Source organism: Aegilops tauschii, chromosome 4 (assembly GCF_002575655.3).
Source record: "Aegilops tauschii subsp. strangulata cultivar AL8/78 chromosome 4, Aet v6.0, whole genome shotgun sequence".
NCBI lineage: Eukaryota > Viridiplantae > Streptophyta > Magnoliopsida > Poales > Poaceae > Aegilops > Aegilops tauschii.
In genome coordinates, this window is record NC_053038.3 from 153,840,845 (window position 1) to 153,863,798 (window position 22,954).

A 22,954-nucleotide genomic window follows, 5' to 3' on the forward strand; every position below is an offset into this window, starting at 1 on the left:
GTGTTCAGACTTTTTTTTGAAAATATGTGTGGCCGAATAGAGCCCCTGGCATTTTAAATCATGCCGGGGTGTATATGCCAACCTGACGTGAAGAGGGAATACCAGCTATGAAATAAACCAATACCGAATAGGGTTGGACAAAACTATTTCCATTATAGTCTGATTGATACGTCAAAACGTGCTCTTATAGAGAATGCCGTAAGCATCAAGGCTATTTTACATGCCAAGAATTCGTAAACAAGGGAAAGCTGTATGCAGGTCCTAAAAAAGAAAAGGTGGTCTTGAAGATCCTTTGGACACCCTGCCACACGTCTGCGCCGCTTTTCGCCTTGGTGTAGGATCCTTTGAGAGGATCGACGATCGTGTGGGCCCTTGTATCACCAAGAAGTGATTTAGGTTTTAAAGAACCTGAAATAAAAAGAGAAAAAAGAAGAAAAGAAGAAGAAGATTAAGGTCTGAATAGGGCCGAGCCGCATTATGGACCTTGTCCTCCATGTGCCTCCATCCTTGCCCAAGGTATTTTGAGGGCGTAGTTATGCACGCGTGGTACATATGCTGCGATTAGATGGGGGGGACTGACGGAGGCGGAATTGCTAGTCTAGGTCTGGATGGACCGAGCTATCATTCTGCATGGTAGACCAGACTCGATTGACAGTGTCCGGGGGCTTGATGGCCGATGAAGTGTTCGGCTTGATAAGGCCACTCTGTACCTCGGCTGCAAGGGCCGCGGTGTGCTCCTCGGTACGGAGGGAGCGCTCCATGTTTCCATTGACTGCGATAACGCCACGCGGCCCAGGCATTTTGAGCTTTAAGTAAGCATAATGCGGGACCGCATTGAAGCGGGCGAAGGCGGTACGTCCTAGCAGTGCATGATAACCACTGCGGAAGGGGACGATGTCGAAGATCAAGTCTTCGCTTTGGAAGTTGTCCGGTGAACCGAAGACTACTTCCAATGTTAGTGAGCCCGTGCAGCGGGCCGCAATGCAGGGTATCACTCCTTTAAAGGTGGTATTAATAGGCTTAATCCTTGACGGGTCAATACCCATTTTACGGATGCTGTCTTGATAGATCAAGTTAAGACTACTGCCACCGTCCATAAGGACTCGAGTGAGATGGTATCCGTCAATGATTGGATCGAGGACCAGAGCTGCCGAACCTCCATGACGAATACTGGTCGGGTGGTCCCTACGATCGAAGGTGATCGGACAAGCCGACCACGGGTTGAATTTAGGGGCGACAGGCTCTACGGCGTAGACATCCCTTAGCACGCGTTTGCGCTCCCTCTTGGGGATATGCGTGACATAGATCATATTTACTATTTTCACCTCAGGGGAAAATTTCTTTTGACCCCCAGTGTTCGGTGGGCGGGAATCTTCATCGTCCTCGCTCGGCGGTCCTTTCCCCTTATGTTTGGTATTTAACTTACCGGCCTATTTAAAGACCCAACAGTTTCTGTTGGAGTGGTTGGCAGGCTTGTCAGGGGTGCCATGAATCTGGCAAGGCCGATCGAGTATTTTTTCCAAATTGGATGGGCCATCTTTATTTCCTTTGAATGGCTTCTTCCGCTGACCGGATTTAGAGCCACTAAATCCGGCGTTAACTGCTGTGTCTTCAGTTTCTTCGTTGTTACTTCAACGCTTATGTTTGTTGCGTCGTGGCCTACCATTGCCGTCCCTGACTTCGAAGGTGCTAGGGTCGCTGGTACTATTGCTTCTATGAGCCAACCAGCTGTCCTCTCCCGCGCAGAAGCGGGTCATGAGTGCGGTAAGGGCTGCCATAGACTTTGGCTTTTCTTGGCCGAGGTGTCAGGTGAGCTATTCATCATGGACGCTATGTTTAAAGGTCGAGAAGGCTTCGGCGTCCGGACAATCGATGATTCGGTTCTTTTTAATTAAGAACCTAGTCCAGAGTTTGCGGGCCGACTCTCTGGGTTGCTGGACTATATGACTAAGGTCATCGGTGTCCGGAGGCTAGACATAGGTACCTTGGAAGTTGTCTCTAAAGGCATCCTCCAGATCTTCCCAGCTACCAATGGAGTTCTATGGGAGGCTATTTAACCAGGGTCGTGCTGGTCCTTTCAGCTTTAAGGGGAGGTATTTGATGGCGTGGAGGTCGTCGCCGTGAGCCATGTGAATATGGAGAAGAAAGTCTTCAATCCATACCACGGGGTTGGTCATTCCATCATATGATTCAATGTTTACGGGTTTAAAACCTTCTGGGAACTGGTGCTGCATTACCTCGTCGGTAAAGCATAAGGGGTGTGCGGCGCCTCTGTATCGGGCAACGTCACGATGGAGTTCGGATGACATCCGTTCGGTTTTCGGCTTGGGTGAGGATATGCCTGTCGCGCCAGGCTTGATGGCCGTCATCTCGTGTTAGGGCACGCCCCCTTGATCCATAGATTGATCTGGCCTGACCGGCTCTATTGTCCAGGTCCTGTCGTAAGTCATAGGTATAGCCCAGAGCTGCTACCTCTTTGCCTCGATGGCGAGGTGGTAGGGGCTGATGTTTGGCATAAGCAGCCGCTTTATCTCGCCCATGTGGTGGCCGGTCTGGTCCATTAGCGCGGTCATATCTTGACGGTATTGGCTCAAGGGCCTCGTCGTCGAATTGTGGTAGTAGCTGACGCTTCGGATAACTCTTTGCTGGTCGCTCGAGGCCATATTCTTCAGCAGCTAGGACCTGGGTCTATCTATCATTGAGGGTATCCTGTTTGGCTTGGAGCTGTTGCTGCTTCTTCTTTAGGCTTCTCGTAGTTGCGATTAGCTGGCGCTTGAAGCGCTCTTGCTCGAGTGGTTCCTCTGGCACGATGAAGTCTTCGTTGCTGAGGCTGACATCATCCTCGGAGATCGGTAGATAGTTACTATCTTCTGAGTACTCATTCCCGATCGGCTCGTCAGGGTTAACTTGTCCCTCCTCCCTTTCGTCCTGTTCGGATGTAGGCTCAACGGGGTCTTCAGGATCTTTGGCATCATCCGGGGTGTCATTGTCTCCGGTGCCAGTGTTGCTTTCCTTTGCGCGGTGCAATTTTGAGCGGCGCCGCTGACGTTGACGTTTTAGTGGTGCCTCAGCGGGCTTGTCCTCGATCGGATCTTTCCTGCCTTCATCACCGTCCTCTTTGGGTGTATCCACCATATACACATCATATGTGGAGGTAGCCGTCCAGCACTCGGTGAATGGCGGGTCTTGGCTCTGTCTGTCTCCGGCATCGTCGTCCATACCGTCAATGTCTTCGGAGCCATAGTCTAGCAAGTCGGTCAAATCCTTGACAGTGGCTATTAAGTGGGTGGTGGGTGGGACGTAAAATTCCCCACTCTCAGCCCCTAGTCCAGGCTGGGCGTAGTTCAGAGGTGATACTTCCGTAATGGCAAGGGATCACATTAAGTCCAAGGCCTCGCTTAAGAGCGCAGGCCGGACGGGGAACCGAGGTCCTGCAGAGCTAGGCACGGCAGATTCAACCAGGTTGTGCTCACTAGACGTAGACCCTGCGAGTTCGGAGTAGGTATCCAGAGGCAAATTCGGCTCTCTGATGACAAGGAGAGTCCGACTTGATTCCCGGCTTGCCGAAGACATAGTTGCCTCCAGGTCTCCAGAGAAAAGTTCTGTAGTAGGAGAGGGTCCGGCGGGTTTTAGATACCCATCTTCGGATGAAGTAGTCTGCCCTGGATCTAAGGCCAGGGCGAGGGTGATAGTTGGTCCTTGAGTGGTGCCTGATGACGAGTCCGATGGGTTTCCCTCTTGGAGCAGAGGAGCCGTGGTCGAGGCCGTGAACCCTTCGAAGATCAAGTATCCTCGGATGTCGACGATGTAATTCAGGCTTCCGAATCTGATCTGATGACCAGGGGCGTAGCTGTCGATCTGTTCGAGGTGACCAATTGAATTGGCATTCGGAGCGAAGCCGCCGAACACAAAAATTTGACCGAGGAGGAAGGTTTCCCCGGAAACAGGATCATTGTTGGCAATTGAACGAGCCATCGATCCTTCTGCCGATGACACAGTGGAACTCTCAATGAAAGCACCAATGTCGGTGTCAAAACCGGCCGATCTCGGGTAGGGGGTCCCGAACTATGCGTCTGAGGATCGAAGGTAACAGGAGACAAAGGGGACACGATGTTTACCCAGGTTCGGGCCCTGTTAATGGAGTAATACCCTACTTCCTGCTTGATTGACTTTGATGAGTATAGGGGTTACAATAGTTGATCTACCTCGAGATCGTAATGGCTAAACCATAGCTGTCTAGCCTATGTGAATTCTAATAGCCTCTACGGACTAAACCCTCTAGTTTATATAGACACTGGAGGAGCCTAGGGTTGTACAAAGTCGGTTTACAGAGAAACGAAATCATACACCCGGATGCCAAACTTGCCATCCACGCAAAGGAGAGTCCCATCAGGACACGGGAGAAGGCCTTCTATCTTGTATCTTCATGACCCATCAGTCCAGCCCATGTCACATAGCCCGGACACCCGAGGACCCCCTAATCCAGGACTCCCTCACCTGGCTCGGATGCCACTGTTGGGAAACGTAGCATGCAATTTCAAAAAAATTCCTACGATCACGCAAGATCTATCTAGGAGATGCATAGCAACAAGAGGGGGAGAGTGTGTCTACATACCCTCGTAGACCGAAAGCGGAAGCGTTAGTATAACGCGGATGATGTAGTCGAATCTCTTCGCGATCCAACTGATCTAGTACCGAATGTACTGCACCTCCGAGTTCAGCACACATTCAGCTTGATGACGTCCCCTGAACTCTTGATCCAGCAAAGTGTCGAGGGAGAGTTTCGTCAGCATGACGGCATGGTGACGGTGATGGTGATGTGATCCGCGTAGGGCTTCGCCAGCACTACGATGCTATGACCGGAGGAGTAAACTATGGAAGGGGGCACCGCACACGGATAAGAGAACAACTGTTGTGATTTGGGGTGCCCCCTTCCCCGTATATAAAGGAGGAGGGGAGGAGGCGGCCGGCCCAAGGGAGCGCGCCATGGAGGGAAACCGAATAGGACTCCAAGTCCTATTCGGCCCCCTTCCTTTCTTACGGAGAGGGGAAAGGGAGGGGAGAAAGAAGAGGAGAAGGAAAGGGGGCGCGCCCCCTCCCCTAGTCCAATTCGGACTCCCCGTGGGAGGGGGGCACGGCCACCCCTTGTGGGCTGCCTCCCATCTCCCCTATGGCCCATGTAGGCCCATAACTTTCCCCGGTGGGTTTCGGTAACCCCTCGGTACTCCGAAAAATACCCGAACCACTTCGAAACCATTCCGGTGTCCGAATACCATTGTCCAATATATCAATCTTTACCTCTCGACCATTTCGAGAGTCCTCATCATGTCCGTGATCTCATCCGGGACTGCGAACAATCTTTGGTCACAAAAATACATAACTTATAATACAAATCGTCATCGAACGTTAAGCGTGCGGACCCTACGGGTTCGAGAACAATGTAGACATGACCGAGACACATCTCTGATCAATAACCAACAACGGAACTTGGATGCTCATATTGGTTCCTACATATTCTATGAAGATATTTATCGGTCAAACCGCAATGACAACATACGTCATTCCCTTTGTCATCGGTATGTTACTTGCCCGAGATTCGATCGTCGGTATCATCATGCCTAGACCAATCTCGTTACCGGCAAGTCTCTTTACTCGTTCCGTAATGCATCATCCCGCAACTAACTCATTAATCACATTGCTTGCAAGGCTTATTATGATGTGCATTACCAAGAGGGCCCAGAGATACCTCTCCGATACTCGGAGTGACAAATCCTAATCTCGATCTATGCCAACCCAACAAACACCTTTGGAGATACATGTAGAGCATCTTTATAATCACCCAGTTACATTGTGACGTTTGATAGCACACAAGGTATTCCTCCGGTATCCAGGAGTTGCATAATCTCATAGTCAAAGTAATATGTATAAGTCATGAAGAAAGTAATAGCAATAAAACTTAATGATCATTATGCTAAGATAACGGATGGGTCTTGTCCATCACATCATTCTCCTAATAATGTGATCCCGTTCATCCAATGACAACTCATGTCTATGGTTAGGAAACTTAACCATCTTTGATTAACGAGCTAGTCTAGTAGAGACTTACTAGGGACTCTGTGTTTTGTCTATGTATCCACACATGTATCAAGTTTCCGGTTAATACAATTCTAGCATGAATAATAAACATTTATCATGATATAAGGAAATATAAATAACAACTTTATTATTGCCTCTAGGGCATATTTCCTTCAAATATGATGGAAGCTATGATTCCCTCACAAGTTGGGATGAGTCTCCGGACTTTACAAAAAATAAAAGAGGCCAAGAAGCCCACCAAATGAAAAAAATGAGAGAAAAGAGAGAAGGGGCAATGTTACTATCCTTTCTCCACACTTGTGCTTCAAAGTAGCACCATGATCTTCATGATAGAGAGTCTCCTATGTTGTCACTTTAATATACTAGTGGGAATTTTTCATTATAGAACTTGGCTTGTATATTCCAATGATGGGCTTCCTCAAATTGCCCTAGGTCTTCGTGAGCAAGCGAGTTGGATGCACACACACTTAGTTTTAGTGCATCCGTTGCATGGCAATCCCTACTCACTCACATTGATATCTATTGATGGGCATCTCCATAGCCCGTTGATACGCCTAGTTGATGTGAGACTATCTCCTTCTTTTTGCCTTCTCCACAACCACCATATTCTATTCCACCTATAGTGCTATGTCCACGGCTCACGCTCATGTATTGCATGGGAGTTGAAAAAGTTCGAAAACATCAAAAGTATGAAACAATTGCTTGGCTTGTCGTCGGGAATGTGCATGATTTGAATATTTGTGTGATGAAGATGGAGCATAGCCAGACTATATGATTTTGTAGGGATAGCTTTCTTTGGCCATGTTATTTTGAGAAGACATAATTGCTTTGTTAGTATGCTTGAAGTATTATTGTTTTTATGTCAATATTAACTTCTGTTTTGAATCTTATGGAACTGAAAATTCATGCCACAATAAAGAAAATTACATGGATAAATATGTTAGGTAGCATTCCACATCAAAAATTCTATTTTTATCATTTACCTACTCGAGGACGAGTAGGAATTAAGCTTGGGGATGCTTGTGTGACGCCCAGATAATTAAGCTACAGTAATTCTCTGCTAATGATGCCACATCACTTCGATTACTGTTGCTAATCTCGCATTAGTTCGAAACCGATTCAAATTCAAAATCAGGCAAACAATAAAAGTTTTCAAATATTAAAACTAAAGTGTTCGGAGTGAACCAAATATTGCATAGGTAATTATGGTGCAGAAACCCCACTTTTATAAAATGTTTAAATACTCTAAAATGAATAAAACTTAGCAAGAACAATTATTTAAATGTTTTTAAAATAATAAACAATTACAAACTAAATTGTTTTAGGTGCCAAATTAATCGTGGCAGTGGCATATTTATTAATACTATTTTAGATACAACTTTTGTATTTTATAAAAACTAAAGTTTAATAAAACAGAAAAGAAAAATAAATAAAAAGAAAGAGAGAAGCAACACAAAATAAAAAGGGAAAACCCCCACTGGGCCAACCGGCCCAGCTGGCAACCAGGCCAGCCCATCTGGCCCACCTAACCCTCGGCCGATATGGCCTCGCACACGAAACCCTAACCCACCGACACCCCCACTCTCCCCACATCGCCTCTCCCCCTCCCCCTCACCACTCGATCCCATCTGGATCGGGGAGGGGCTCGACCTCGACGCTGCCCCAGATCGCCGTCGACGTCGCCGCCGCTTGGAGGACCGCCGTCGTTCGGAGCCATCAACCGTCGCCGTCTCGCTCCACCAAGCCTCCCCCGAGCCCGCGTTCGCACATCTGTAGGGCCTGGTGAGCCCCACAGATCCACCTTGCCCGCGCCTCCCCGCTGCTGCAACCTCCGTCCTGCGCGCTCGCCCGCGCTTTCCCGCAGCTCGCCCGCCGGCCGCGCGCGCCGCACCGCCCATGGCCACGCCCTCCCCTCTCCCCTGTCTCATGCACGCACAAGCGCCGACCTTCGCCGCGCCCAGCCCGTGTCCACTGTGCAATTGGCCGCGCCCGGCGACCCACTCCCCAACGGCTCTCAACGCCTCGCGCCTCGCTCCTGTCCGTCGCGCGCCCTCCCCTACTCACTGTGTCACTGGCCCAGCGCCCGCGCGCCCGCACTGCCCGACCGCGCGCTGCTCGCGCCCGTGTTGCCTAGCCACGCATCTGGCCCCCTGCGCCGCACGCGTGCATCACCGTGGGCCACGCCCACGCGCCGCCCGCCCGGCCCCCGCTAATGCCCCACCGTCGTCCGCGGCCACGTCCACCCGCACCCGACCTTGGCCTCAACCGCGTTCCGCTCCGGCAACCGCGGACGCATCCCCGTGTCCTCCGCCCGCCTCTCCTGCTTGCCGCCTCGCCCGCTACGTCTCGGCTCGCCTGCGCCGCCACGTTCCCCCCACGCCCACTGTCCGCTCGCCTCCCACTTAACCCTCCCGCTTCGCCCAGCCGAGCCCGCGGCCACCCCCCTCCGTCGACACCCCGTCTCCGGCCGCTGCGGCTGGCGTCTCCACTGACCGGCGCCGTGGCCGCCGGCGCCTCGCTGCACTGGGTCGTGGCCTCCGCCCGCTAACGGGCGCCCGCAATGCCCCTGCACCCGTATCCGCCCAGCGCCCGTTTGGCCCCTTTAGGCCATTGACAACGGGGCCCCACCCCACTTGGACGTTTATATAAATAAATAAATAATTAATTAATTAACTTAATTAATCTAGTTTAATTAAACTTAATTAATCCTGCTTAATTAAACACTATTAACATGTTAGTCTATGACAGGTGGGTCCCACAGGACCCACAGGTCAGATTTGACGCAGTCAACCACGCTGTTGACTGATGACCTCAGCATTGCATCATGATGACATCAGCATGCACTGTTCTGGATAATGTTGAATTAAATTAATTAAATAAATTCTAAAAATGTTTTAAAACTTTAGAAAATCACATAAAAAAACCGTAGCTCAGATGAAAATACTTTGTACATGAAAGTTGCTCAGAACGACGAGACGAATCCGGATACGCAGCCCGTTCGTCCGCCACACATCCCGAGCATAGCAAACACGCAACTTTCCCTCTCCGGTTCATCTGTCTGAAAACGCGAAACACCGGGGATACTTTCCCGGATGTTGCCCCCCCTTCGCTGGTACCACCTCCTACCGCGTTAGGGCGCACCTAGCACCGCGCATTGTCATGCCTTCCATCGTCATGCTTATGATTGTATTATATTTATTGTTTCTTCCCCCTCTTCTCTCGTTAGACACCGAGATCGACGCCGCTGCTACCCAGTACGACTACGATGTTGATGACCCCTTCTTGCCAGAGCAACCAGGCAAGCCCCCCCTTGATCACCAGATATCGCCTATTCCTCCTCTCTACTGCTTGCATTAGAGTAGTGTAGCATGTTACTGCTTTCGGTTAATCCTATTTTGCTGCATAGCCTGTCATTGTTGCTACAGTTGTTACCCCTACCTGCTATCCTAATGCTTAGTATAGGATGCTAGTGTTCCATCAGTGGCCCTACACTCTTGTCCGTCTGCCATGCTATACTACTGGGCCGTGATCACTTCGGGAGGTGATCACGGGCATATGCTATATACTTTATACTGTTACATTACTTATGATACTGTTCGGAGATGGGGGCTGAAGGGGCAGGTGGCTCCATCCCGGTAGAGGTGGGCCTGGGTTCCCGACGACCCCCGACTGTTACTTTGTGGTGGAGCGACAGGGCAGGTTGAGACCACCTAGGAGAGAGGTGGGCCTGGCCCTGGTCGGCGTCCGTGGTTACTTCATAATAACACGCTTAACGAGATCTTGGTATTTGATCTGAGTTGGGTCGTTGACCTTATACGCACTAACCGCCACGTGGGACAAGATATGGGCAACCGGTGTCATGGTATCAGCCGAAGCTCTTTTTGACGTCAGCGACTGAGCGGCGCGCGCCGCATTGGACCGTAAGCTCGGGCTTGTATTAAGGGGGCTAGGTCTGCTTCCGGCCGCGTACGCAACGTGCAGGTGTGCAATGGGCGATGGGACCAGACCCCTGCGCGCATAGGATTTAGACCGGCGTGCTGACCTCTCTGTTGAGCCTAGGTGGGGCTGCGATGTGTTGATCTCCCGAGGCCGGACATGACCCAGGAAAGTATGCCCGGCTAGAGGGATCGAGTGTGTCGGGTAATGTGGTGCACCCCTGCAGGGAAGTTGATCTATTCGAATAGCCGTGTCCACGGTAACAGGCGACCCGGAGTTGTACCTTGACCTTATGACAACTAGAACCGGATACTTAATAAAACACACCCTTCCAAGTGCCAGATATAACCCGGTGATCGCTCTCAGACAGGGCGACGAGGGGAGGATCGCCGGGTAGGATTATGCTATGCGATGCTACTAGGTGAACTTACCATCTACTCTCTTCTACATGCTGCAAGATGGAGGCTGCGAGAAGCGTAGTCTTCGACAGGACTAGCTATCCCCCTCTTACTCTGGCATTCTGCAGTTCAGTCCACCGATATTGCCCCTTTACACAGATACCCATGCATATGTAGTGTAGATCCTTGCTTGCGAGTACTTTGGATGAGTACTCACGGTTGCTTTTCTCCCTCTTTTCCCCCTTTCCTTTCCTCTCGGTTGTCGCAACCAGATGCTGGATCCCAGGAGCTAGACGCCACCATCGACGACGACTCCTACTTCACCGGAGGTGCCTACTACTACATGCAAGCCGCTGACGAGGACCAGGAGTAGTTTAGGAGGATCCCAGGCAGGAGGCCTGCGCCTCTTTCGATCTGTATCCTAGTTTGTGCTAGCCTTCTTAAGGCAAACTTGTTTAACTTATGTATGTACTCAGATATTGTTGCTTCCGTTGACTCGTCTATGATCGAGCACTTTTATTCGAGCCCTCGAGGCCCCTGGCTTGTATTATGATGCTTGTATGACTTATTTTATTTTTAGAGTTCTGTTGTGATATCTTCCCGTGAGTCCCTGATCTTGATCGTACACATTTGCGTGTATGATTGAATCGGGGGCGTCTCAAGTTGGTATCAGAGCCGACTGCCTGTAGGAATCCCCCTTCCACAATCCTTGGCCGAAGTTGAGTCTAGACTTTACAATTTTTTTACTAACATGGCTGTGCGGCTTATGGCCCCACTTCGCCATTGGGTGGTATTAGGATCTTTTATTCCTCGTCTATACTCTGGGACTCCGATCTCTCTTCTATTTGGGGTAAATAAATTTTTACTAAATCTAACATTAGGATCTCGTGATTACTTTCACCCAGAGAGCACCTTATTACCGATGATCGTCTGCTGCACCAGAAGATTCCAAGGATACTCTATGATGTTCTCTCGAGACTTTGTGCCATCGCTTTTGCAATTCCCATCCGTCGATAAACCTCTATGGATAACCACGTACACTTGCCATTCATACAATCATTCCCCGTTGATCTTGTTATTATAAGATACCTCGATATCCTCTCTATTGTTACGAGAATACTTTGTGCCTACTTCATTGCAGTTCTTTGCCACATTAAATACCCCTACGGATAATTCCTCGCACTTACCGAGTATCTGGTCATTCCCAGTTGTTTAGGTGTTTCGCAAAATTCTTCGAAATGCCATTCGATCTTCCGAAATCCTCAGAAGCCTATTGCTCTTGAAATTCTTGATTGCTTACATTATGGTTAATCCCATAGGTCTAGTAACCTTATTGGCATCCTTTCTCACTATCATTTTGAGTCTGTCGATTCAATATGCTGCGGATGCTCGCAATCCTCAGGATTTATCCTTCCGTCTCAGACATCATTTTAAACATGAGCTGGTTCTCGACCAATCGGATTGCCATCGATTGTACCCCTAAGTCTACAGAACTTATCCATCCTTAATCAGAGCATTTGCTTCTGATCCCTTGATTTGGAAATTATGATTCTTTGCCTTTGAACTTTGAATTAGTCAGTTGTTTCTATAATTTAATGCCTTTGCATTGATTCTTCCTCTGGTTGTGCGCCGATGCACACATCAGCTCCGTTATGGACCGTCGGGTCCTTTGTTGAATTATCATCTGACAGTGTCCTTCGTATCCAAAAATCTTGAGAAGTTCTTTCCCTGATACATAATGCCATTGATAAATCTTATTCTCTGTTTTGGCCAAGCATGCTCTGCTGTTGAGCTAGTGATGTTTACTATGAAGTTTGTGGTATATGTTCCTAAGATGCCCCGATGGGTTGAACAAACGCCTTCCCTAATCTGTGTGAACCCGGAAACTACTACGGGTCATACTCTACTGTTGTTATGTCAGGTAAAACTTCAACACTACAACTTCGTCGAAGGCCAGAAGTGAATGAAAGGTTATGCATTAGAGAAGTGGGAGTCGACCTTGAACTTTGTGTTCATGCCCATTGACATGATGTAGATCCTATCATGGAAACTTCTTGTAATGATAACTATTTCCTTGATAAATATCATCTGGTATATGTGATTGATCCTTTGCAACCGTGGTTCTGACCATGATTGTTCTCCTTTGTTTCTATTTCTCGGACAAGTTAAAGTACTTGCCTTCAGCAGATCAGTACGCCTTGCCAACCTCTATTTTGTTCTACCTTCGAGTATTACCTCCTGGTATCTTGAGGATATCAACCCATTGCATTTCATCTTATAAATTTCTGATGAAGTAGTTCCTTTCCCCGTCATAGTCACTCCATGGGTTCTGGGTTGTCGTCAACCGAGAACACCGATTTGTGAATCGAATCAACACTGAGATTCAGTACTCCCAGTACTTTGTTGTTGAGAAGTTTAATACTCGCGTCATTCCTAGCCTGATCGGCTACATCATTATCATGCTAATTTTAACTATGCTACCTGGTCTTTATTCTCGGAGCACAACTTTCGACGATGAGCTAAGCTTACGTCGATCTTCCTCATCATATCATTTCGCCTTGAACAGCGAGCTTAGTTTCGAGTTTGTGTCGTACCCTCGGTTCCAATAACCTTTCGCTTCACCATTCCTTTGACTTGATGTCATTGCCGATCGATTACATCTTGAAATCTCTCGACAAATGTGTCGTGATCATCATCAACATTCTGAGCTCTTCCAAGATATCTATTGAATTCTTCATGGGAAATACCATCCTTATCCCTTGGTAAATTGTGTTGTCATCGACTACTTCCTTGCCTTCTTTCCAACACAAACTTGTTTGTGTTGTGGCTGTGCTTTGAGTTCCTGGCTATCCAGCTTGTCTTATGTCCTACCTTGAAGTAATACCATCTTATATATCAAGAATGTTGTGAGAATTGCTCCACCTCTTAAGATTTCTTTATATAGTAATACCTCTCGCCATCTGCGTTCATTTCTTGGCCTCCCTGTTATTTCTAACCGGAATATCAACAATTGAACTATGAAGTGTGAATTCTAAATTTCTAGCAACCCTATTGCTTCGAAGTTAATGGTCGATATTTCATTCTTAGACCATTGGTTATCGAACCACCATTCTAACACTGATCATGCTACCTAAGGCCATATTATGTGCACCTTTCAACCAATGTTTGATTGTGTATGTTTTCCTCGAGCATACATCATTATATCATTTGATCTGACAAATGTTATCTCCTTGTTCACGCAATTGTGGAAATCCATCCTTTTGGAAGTCTCGATGAATTATCGTTGAGTCCATCAGCTACCCCCTCATCCTCTCCTTGGTTTAAATGATGAACTCTTGTTTCGGAACTCGCTTCCATAGTTCATTTCTCGAGAATCATATAATGTCATCTCGTCAGTTGTGTTGCACCTCTTCTTCTCAGGCATCCTGAGTCTGAGATATCCTAACACCAATCAGATATGAATCCCGGTCAGATATGATGGTTGGTACGCATTTTCCAAGAGTTATAACGTTGGTCTTTATATGACCCGGTAAGGTGATGTCATGCCTAGCACACCTGGCCGGAGGCCCTATTGGTATAGTTTCCTTTTTAGCAAAGTTAACCATTCTTCCATGAGGAAATTGTAAGACTTATTCTATAAGTTTTTCCTAATGGATCCTTTGTGTATCCAGAGTCTGACCTTGCTTCAAGACCATATCAGTGCTATCTCGAAGCATGTATGTGTTACTCTGATTTTCAACAAGAACAATTGAAGCCCAATGCTAAATGTTTCTTTCTCAATTATCCAAATACTGTTGTATGGGTAATGTCACTAAATTTATCTCCCCTTACCTAAATGATTTTCTACTTTGTATCCTATCATGGATATCTTGCTCTGCTTGTCGTTGGGAAGGAAATACCCTTGTTATATGTGTCAAACACATTTTCCTTTCCATTTTTCTGTTAATCTAATAAACACCTTTTCCTTTCCATTGTTTTGTTTAACCTTTCTTGTGATCAATATGATCTAAGCGGTAATAATTCACTGCTTATGTAAACACCTCGGTGTACAATTCTGTCAGTAAGACCCTGTTACTTTTGTTGATGACATTCTGGTAACCACCGATGGATGAGAACCTTGCCTACTGGTCCGCCTCGTTTCAACGAGCAGGAAAACGGTTCTCTTCGTCCCTCGCCCTTGGTACCAATGTTGTTGCCGACATAATTGGCAGGCTACCCTCTGACATGCCTTGCTATTGTGACCGTGCAAGATGTCAGCCCCCTTTCTACTTTGAACCACATGGTGGGCCCATAACCCACAGTTCCACAGGATCGAAACCTGACTCTCCTGTACACCCTGTTGCCAAAGTTATTCCTAGAGCTTGACTCGTATGTAGTTCACGGGCCACCTGCCTAGTGATCTAATCTGGTATCAGACGCAATACTTATTCCCATTACTCTGAACCCCTTTCACATTTCGTATCAGGCAATGAACGATTGCCCATGCGCTTGAAACTTCTACTTTGCACCTTCTTACTTTGCTCTCGATAATTTCTTAAGTTTCAATTCGAGAGTTACTTTTCGCCACCTTCCCTAATGTTATCTACCAGATAAGCAACCGTGCAGAGTTCCGTTCCTTCGAGTTACCCCTTATCATTTTACGTAAGTATGATGGAGTTCCCAAAGGAAGGATGACAACTTCATCATGGTGACCTGAAGCAGAGGAATGAAGACATCAATGTAATGGATCGACCTCTTCAAGAAGAGCAACTATGACCGAGAAGAATCGTTAGGATTTCATAACCAGATCCCTTCCCCCTTATAACCGCTCCTAAATCTCGGGACGAGATTTCTTGTAGTGGAGGAGAATTGTGACGCCCAGATAATTAAGCTACAGTAATTCTCTGCTAACGATGCCACGTCACTTCGATTACTGTTGCTAATCTCACGTTAGTTCGAAACCGATTCAAATTCAAATTCAAAATCAAGCAAACAATAAAAGTTTTCAAATATTAAAACTAAAGTGTTCGGAGTGAACCAAATATTGCATAGGTAATTATGGTGGAGAAACCCCACTTTTATAAAATGTTTAAATACTCTAAAATGAATAAAACTTAGCAAGAACAATTATTTAAATGTTTTTAAAATAATAAACAATTACAAACTAAATTGTTTTAGGTGCCAAATTAATCGTGGCAGTGGCATATTTATTAATACTATTTTAGATACAACTTTTGTATTTTACAAAAACTAAAGTTTAATAAAACAGAAAAGAAAAATAAAAAAAAAGAAAGAGAGAAGCAAAACAAAATAAAAAGGGAAAACCCCCACTGGGCCAACCGGCCGAGCTGGCAACCAGGCCAGCCCATCTGGCCCACCTAACCCTCGGCCTATATGGCCTCGCACCCGAAACCCTAACCCACCGACACCCCCACTCTCCCCACATCGCCTCTCCCTCTCCCCCTCACCACTCGATCCCATCTGGATCGGGGAGGGGCTCGACCTCGACGCTGCCCCGGATCGCCGTCGATGTCGCCGCCGCTTGGAAGACCGCCGTTGCTCGGAGCCATCAACCGTCGCCGTCTCGCTCCACCAAGCCTCCCCCGAGCCCGCGTTCGCACATCTGTAGGGCCCGGTGAGCCCCTCAGATCCACCTTGCCCGCGCCTCCCCGCTGCTGCAACCTCCGTCCTGCGCGCTCGCACGCGCTCCCGCAGCTCGCCCACCGGCCGCGCACGCCGCACCGCCCATGGCCATGCCCTCCCCTCTCCCCTGTCCCGTGCGCGCACCAGCGCCGACCTTCGCCGCGCCCAACCCATGTCCACCGCGCAATTGGCCGCGCCCGGCGACCCACTCCCCAACGGCTCTCAACGCCTCGCGCCTCGCTCCTGCCCGTCGCGCACCCTCCCCTACTCACTGTGTCGCTGGCCCAGCGCCCGCGCGCCCGCACTGCTCGACCGCGCGCTGCTCGCGCCCGTGTCGCCCAGCCGCGCATCTGCCCCCCTGCGCCGCACGCGTGCATCACCGTGGGCCGGGCACACGCGCTGCCCGGCCGGCCTCCGCTAATGCCCCACCGTCGTCCGTGGCCACCTCCACCCACGCCCGACCTTCGCCTCAACCGTGTTCCGCTCCGGCAACCGCGGACGCATCCCCGTGTCCTCCGCCCGCCTCTGCTGCTTGCCGCCTCGCCTGCTGTGTCCCGGCTCGCCTGCGCCGCCACGTTCCCCCCGCGCCCACTGTCCGCTCGCCTCCCGCTTAACCCTCCCGCTTCGCCTAGCCGAGCCCGCAGCCACACCCCTCCGTCGACGCCCCGTCTCCGGCCGCCGCGGCTGGCGTCTCCGCTGACCGGTGTCGTGGCCGCCGGCGCCTCGCTGCATCAGGTCGTGGCCTTCGCCCGCTAACGGGCGCCCGCAGCGGCCCTGCGCCCGTATCCGCCCAGCGCCCGTTTGGCCCCTTTAGGCCATTGAAAATGGGGCCCCACCCCACTTGAACGTTTATATAATTAATTAATTAATCTAGTTTAATTAAACTTAATTAATCCGGCTTAATTAAACACTATTAACATGTTTGTCTATGACAGGTGGGTACCTTTAGGCCATTGACAGCCGAGCCTTCCACCCTTTACCAAGTATATAGATGCATTAATTAAATAAGAGATATTGTGATATCCCAACATAAACATAATCCAACATGGAGCAATCTTCATCTTCTCCTGCAACTAGCAACGCTATAAGAGGGGCTGAGCAAAAGCGGTAACATAGCCAAACAACGGTTTGCTAGGAAAGGATGGTTAGAGGCTTGACATGGCAATATGGGAGGCATGATATAACAAGTGGTAGGTAGCGCGGCAAAGCAATAGAGTGAACAACTAGCAAGCAAAGATAGAAGTGAATTCAAGGGTATGGTCATCTTGCCTGAGATCCCGCTAGGAAGAAGAACGAGTCCATGAAGAAGACGAACGGACGTAGTCGAACGAATCCTCACAACTCCGGAACGAAACCGAAGGTAACGATAGAAGCAACCCGGAAAGAAACAAACAACATAGTAAACAAACAAGCACAATCACGGCATGATGCACAATCAAGTATGATGCATGTCCGGTTTAATGAGGCATGGCATGGCAAAGTGCAACAAACAACACTACAAATTAAGTGGAGCTCAATATGCAACGAGTTGCATATTGACGAAACACCACATCAATTATTCAGTTCTCTCTCGGTTATGTACCCAACAATATTAAATGTTGATTAACATGGCAAGAGGTGAAGCATAAGTAAACTAACTATTTAGGCAAGTTTAAATGAGGCCGGAACAACAAACAACAATTCCGGAAAATCCCCATATGCATATTTTAGATTTGGTACTGTTCTGCCATAAACACAATTTTAATGTTGTTAAACAGCAAAATAAAATGCACCAAGTTAATCTATGCATTTTTCTAACCCATTTACATATAAAGTTTATTAAAATCCGAGCTACGGTTATTTAGTTATTAGATGCATGATCTAGAGGGACTTTTCTGAAAACTGGCATTCTCTGGATTATTAGACATATTCGCAGACAGAAAAAACACAATCGGGCTGAAACTGCTGGCCCAACAGTGCACAGGAGAGGGCACTGGATGCTGCTCACCATGGGCCATGGCCCAGCTGGAGAGGAGGACGCCAGGCAGGCCGGATCTAGCGCGGCTGGGCCTTGGCCAACAGGCGAAGGGGAGGCAGCCCAGGTGCGTGTGGTCGGTCGTGGGACTTGACGCGGTCAACGCGAGCGAGGAGCGAAACGAGGCGCTGGTTCAGGCGAGCGAAGCAGAGGGCGGTTCGATCAACACGAGCGAGGCGCTCGATCTGGAGCAGGGGAAGCAGAGGCCGGCGACGCCGTGGACTTGCGGCGGCGCGGAGCTGCAGCAAGGTCGTGGGGGTGCGGATCCGAGCGGGAGGCGCCGAATCTGGCGGAGAACGGCGAGCTTGGGCTTGCGGGCGCCATGGCTGACGAGAGAAACTCCTGCGAGAGAGAGAGATGTGTGAGAAAGAGAGAGCGAGGAGGAGGGACCGAGGGAGAGGGCGCGATGGGGCCGGCCTGAGGTCGAGGTCGCCGGCTGACAGGCTCGCCGGGGTGGTGCGGTGCCGAGGGGCTCGTGCTCTTGGACGAGAGGACGCTCGGGCCCCGGGAGCAGAGGAGGTGGCGGTGGAGGCTTCGGTTGCTGGTGGCGGGTTCATGCACTCGAGGAGCTCCTCTCCTCGGGCGCTCGGGTGTGAGGGGATTGGGAGTAGGCTGCCGGTTGGGGTGATGCATAACACGAGGGAGGTGGGGTGGCGCTGTGGATGGATGGATTTGATGGGTGGCTGCTGAGGCTGATCCGAGGAGGAAGGAGGCCGAGAGGAATTTTTGGATTGGGGCTCGGGCATCTGGAACGAGGAGGAGGGAGAGCGCTGGTTGGGCGGCGCTGAGAGCAAGGTGGTTCGGCGGGGAAGGATCCCGAGGAACAGGGTGAGTGGGTGGCGGCGCAAGGAGGGGAATAGGTTTAGGCTAGGGTTGGACTGATTTGGTAGGTGGTGGTCTTATATATAACAAGTGAATTTTTGATAGGGGCATTTGGTCCCTCCGATTAAAATCGGACGATCGAGAAAATAATAGGTAGGGAGTCCAAATAAGAAAACGGAGGTGTTTTGTAGATGTTTGGGGATGATCCAGACCCAATGGTGATGACTGAGCGGGTCGGGTTCGGGACAGGTTTCGGACGCATGCGAGAAGGGGTTTTGTGCACTGTGCATAGAGGCTCAGACGGTCGGACAACAAAAGAATGGTTGGACTGAGAAAGGTCAACGGAGGCGAGGAGGGATGCGGCAAATACGAACGGATGCAAACTTTATGAAAACATGCAGATGCAAAGTGCATGATGCTATGATGAAATGCAACAAACAAAAATAACACGCGGCAACAATGCAAAACATGGAAAGCGTCTGGAGCGTCGGACTCGGGGCGTTACAACACTCCACCACTACAAGAGGATCTCGTCCCGAGATCTAGGATTGCACCAGAGAGAAAACGAAAAGGGAAGAGGTAAAACAAAGATGCTTCTTGACAAACGAGTGAAACCATTGAACCTTGAGAGGTCGCAAACCTTGAAGAAATGACACGACAGAGGTGAACAAAATTTAAAACACTCCGTTCAGCAAGAGGAACAAGGAACATCACGAGAACCTTGTAGGTTGAAAGACACGAATGGAAAAAATCAATGAACGAGAAATTCTTTGAAACCACTCCGGTTTAAACGAAATAGAGAAAGAATGAGAGCGAAAAGAAATCAGACAGCACTCCGGTAGAAAACAGAAGGAAAACTTGATAAGATCAAAAGAACTTGAAAGATATCACAACACTCCGGTTAAAACAAGATAAAGAAGGAATAAGAATGATGTAATTTGGACAGCACTCCGACTGTAAATGGAAGGAATTGAACATGATCTTGACAAGATGAGAGGATACTTGATGAAATTAACAACACACTGCCTCCGGAACTAATGAAAGAATGGCACAAGGGGTAAGAAAGATTTCAGACAGCACTCCGGTTGAGAAGGTAGGCAAAACTTGACAGAATGGGGAGAACTTGAAAAGAGGGCACGACACTCCGGTTGGAAATGGATAAGCACGAAAAGAACACGGTCCTCACAAACCGAGAAGATGAGTGAAGAGAGCAACATCACAATGCCTCTGGAAGAAATAAATAATAGAAGATAGATCCTTGGAATAAAGAATGGAGAAGAAAATGACAACTTCTGCTACAAATGAGCTTGGAAAGCATCCTTCCAAGAAGGTTATAACGGAGTTGTTGGGAAATCAACAACGAAATGAACAAACTTGTTGTGGGCTTAAGGAAAACATCTCAAAAACTTGAGGTGAAATTCTGCCACTAACGGAAAAACAATAGATTGGATTGATATGAACAAGGAGACGAGAAACTTATTTCGCCGGGAGGATAAATGAAGAACTTGGGTCATTTATGAGCACCATAAATAGCAAAAATCCTTAGGGAAAGCTTTAGGTGAAACATGACACAAGATAAATCCAACGAAGAGATTGGTGGATTTAAAATATCTCATTCTTGACAACATGTGAATCATGAAACGCGAACTCAAACTGTCAAGAATGACATAACACCACCTCAAATGATAAGGTAGAACGAATTGCACTTTAGAATGCAAGATGAAGAATGCTTGGACTCCACAAAACAAAACATGTGTTGAACACCATGTTTATTTTAGAGTATAGATTGGCGGATCTTAACTCCGAGAGAAATCTTGAAGAACAATTGAAGAATGAAAAGAATCCTTGATGAACCACCATGTAGATCCTCCATGAAGAACTACGATAATAAAAGAATGATCAAACGAAAGGGAAAGTTGAAAAGAACTCCGGGAGAAGCCTTGCAATGATTAGATGAAGCTTTGAAATGATATAATTGAAATAACTTGGAGCTCCGGAAAGAAAAGATGAACAACTTGGAACCGAGAATTTGATATCATGAACAAACTCCGGAAGAAGGAATTAATCACTTGGAGGAAACAAGAATAAGAATTACATTATGCTTATCCTTCACCAATTAAATTGATGACAAGCAATGTATTTGGCATACTACTTATTCTCGTAGAAAGGATTAAGATAGATATGGCGCAAACTTGGGAAGGTCTTCAACGAACCACCGGCAGGATTGGAAAGAACGAATGAATCTATATGATAACGAAAGAAGAGAACTCTTGAACGAACCATCATAAGAATTGAAAATGAACGAAGAAAAGATAAATAAACACCGGGAAGAATTAGAAAATGAACGAAGAAACTTGAGAGAATTTAGATACAAGTGAACGAAGAGATCACGAGCTGATTAGAGAATACATGAACGATGCACCGGAAGAATATGGAGATGAACGAAGAGACATCAATTTAGAATAATTGGAGAACGAGGCTGAAAACTTAGAATGAAGAAATCTTCTGAAAATAAGGCCTTTGGATGATCAAGAAATGAAAACAACTCTGAAATGCTCCGGATGGGTAAGAAAAGAATTGCGCGATTGGAAACAATTTGAGAGGATGGCAACAAGTTAGAACCATGAATCTTTGGAAGAACGGGTAAGGATTTAAGAGGAACTCTTCTTCGGTCTTCAAAAGCCGAGAATGGCGACGAGAAATACCACCAAAATTATTGAGACACTCCGGAACAATGGATAATAGAAATGATGAACCAACGATGAAAGAATTTGAAAGATCTTGGAGAAAGACATTTGACTGATGATAATTCATTCTTACGTCAAACTTTGCAATGAATTTGAGAATAACTCCGAAAAGAATTAGAAGAGTCAGGTAAGATCCTGGAAAAGACCTGTGGGTTAGGGCCCACTCAAAAGAAACATCGTTGAAATGATTACTTGAAAGGGAGATTGCACCGGTTGAATTAAATGGCTTGAATGAGATAACAACCTCAAAATAGTTAGAATTGATGCAGAGTGGAAACATGAATCTTCAGAGATATCTTCAGCACTCCGGAACAATTGAATAGCAAGCGGGGAATGATTAAGAGATATACTGGCATAAGAAAGCACTTGAAATAAAAGGAATACGATCAACACTGAAAGCTTGACTTGAGTCCATCGGAGAAGAAAAAGAACGAAGAATAATAAACTTGAAGCTCCGTTAGTATCTTCATGGGAAATCACCGGATAAGAACATTGAAAGAAAAGAATGAAGAGACTTCGCATCAATAAAAAAAGGATACTTGATTAAGAAATCTGAGTCCTTGAAGAAAAGAGGGCGGGAGGGCGGGAAAACAAAGGCAACTTGGGATGAATGAAACAGACATCATTGAGAAAACTTAGAATTGATCTTGCGGATGGGGAGAATGATGGGATCATCTTGAAGAGAAACGCACCGGTTGGAAATAGAATTAAGATGGCAATCTCGATGGTCAAGAATGATTAGTATCCACATAGGAATATGAGCACACCGTTTAAGTAAGGTATGGAATCAACACTTCGCATTGAAGCAACTCGAATACCACAAAACAAAACAAAAAACAAAGGATTTGGCTTGCAAAATAAGCCGGAACAAACATATGATAGAGATTTCGTCCGAAGTTTTCGTGGTGGGGCCCACATGGGCTCGATCGTACAGCACCATCATGTACAAGGCAGTGCACATGACATACGAAGCGTCCCGGAGTCGGCATAGCCAAGGACTCTTTAAGACACTACGAGACCACTGTAAAACCAACCGTGGAAAGGCGGACCACTAGACGTCGGACCCCAATCTCATATCATGCATCTGTCGGAAAGATATCCTAGGAGCTACTTGAATTCCCACTTATAAACTCCCGAAACTTTCTGGTTATGCAATCAGGTGTTGGGGATACAGGGGACACAAAATATATCACCCAAACTAACAATCCCTAGATCCAGCTGTATCCATCCGTCAACACATAACCAAGAAAACTCAGGAGATCGTTTACCTCAACCTTCGAAAAGAATCCGTTATACGAGTTATGGCAATACTCCCGAAG